A 1,969-nucleotide genomic window follows, 5' to 3' on the forward strand; every position below is an offset into this window, starting at 1 on the left:
TCTCTTTTAAGCTCCCCTTTCTCTTTTCGGTCTAACACAGAAATTTCCTTCGAGAGCATGTTTAACCCTGCCTGGATTCTTCTTTTCCACCATGCATTTTTTCTTTCGTCTCTCCCATTATGTTCCTTTTTCTTGACATCCATACCCACGTTTTCTGCTACAACAATACTTGCTGTCTTGATCAAATTATTTGTTTCTGTGATGTTGTTTGTTCTGATGTATTTCAGGATTTCATTGACATTTTTCGTTTCTTGTTTCAATTTCCACCGATCAACCTTTTTAGGGTTGCAAATAATGTCGCTATCGTTCTCCTGTAGTCTTACCTTTATTCTGTCGTAGTTTGTCTTTGGTTCATCTGTCATGTCGCCATTATTTTTATTGTCTTCTTTTAGATCATCTATATGTCTCTCATCAAGTAAACTACCAGTACTCCTTTCCTGTGCTATGAGATTACTTTTATTAGTAAGAATTGTAGTCACCGTTATCTTTGCTGCTATTTTCCAATACCCGTCTTTTGATAGATTCGAGCTCTATTTCTGTGACCCAAAGGTTTTTTTCTTATTGATCTTTTTTCTCTCCAATGATCATACATACGTTGTCGGTAACCCCTAAGTTGAGCACCATTTCTGGATATCGACAGGCTGGAGCCAGACCAGAATCTCTGAACCTGCCGGGTACAACATTGTCACCATCAATGGCTTCAGTTTCATTACTATCATTATTCACAAAATTTTATTTTTTCATTGTCACTTATATGAGATAGTGATTATCAGGTTGCGCAATTACCAGTGTTTTTATTTTGACACCATTACTAGATGTATCAATAATCAGTGCATGGGGGGACTCTACCCGCTTCCTTTCATTATTATTATTATCATCACTGATATCACTGATATTATTGTTTTTATTTTTTTTTTACTATTTGTCATTGTTATATTAACAGACTCAGCGGTCACACAGGCCTATGCAGGCTAGGGGTGGCACCAATTTCCAGTGCTGCTCACATGGAAAGCCGCATAGAAAAAATACTATTTGATCTGGCCTTCCTCAGTGATGTTAGTTGTAATTTAAAAGCGATGTAACTACTCTTTCTGTCATGCGGAACGACTTTCCAGAGTGTCCATTGCTCGCTTGTAATCCACTTCGGTGAACAGGCTCAGCGTGTGAAGACTAAGTTCGTTGCATTCATCCTTATTTCTGGAGCCACGATAACTGTTGTTTTTCAATACTGTGTTTTGTCGCTAGCTAGGTTATGTTCTCTAGCCACCGGTTCCGAGAGGATGGTAGATTTTAGTTACTTCATGTGTTGTTGATGTTCTTGTAATAGTTGTTGCTGTCTTTTTCCTGGGCAGTCTTCTTCAGTCTTCTATCGCCGTTGTCAGTTACTGGTCTATTGTTGTATTTATGTGTAGTATCATCAGTGATGGCAGCAACAGCAATAGTAGTAGGGGTGGGGATAGTGGTAATAGTGGTAGTCAGGCATCAGATTCCTGTTCTATCGCAATAGTAGTAGTTGTAGTATTAGCAGTTGCAGCATCTTATTATTATTTTTATTATTATCATTATCACCATCACCACCATTACTATTGTTATTATCATTATTACTATTTCCGTTTATTATTAAAAGTTTTTTTTTTATTAAATATTCTTTATTTTCAACATTTGTCTTGTACTTGAAGTAATCATAAGTATGTGGTTGTTGAAAGAAATAGTCGGGGGAAGTGTAACCGCTTGGTGAATAGATCAAATTATACAGGTCTATAAATAGATGCAGCAGATAGTGAGGAGGTCGGCAATAGAAGACAAAGGAATCTTCGCACCCTTTGGGTCAGCAGGGATAAAATATGTTTACTACTACCAGCGACCAATGAGAGCGCTGACTCTTGCCTTGAAAAGAAGCAATTCACCCTGTTCTATTTGTAATTACTGGTAGAAAAAGCAATTATATATATATATATATATATATATA

This window comes from Octopus bimaculoides, chromosome 30 (assembly GCF_001194135.2).
Source record: "Octopus bimaculoides isolate UCB-OBI-ISO-001 chromosome 30, ASM119413v2, whole genome shotgun sequence".
Taxonomy (NCBI): Eukaryota; Metazoa; Mollusca; class Cephalopoda; order Octopoda; family Octopodidae; genus Octopus; species Octopus bimaculoides.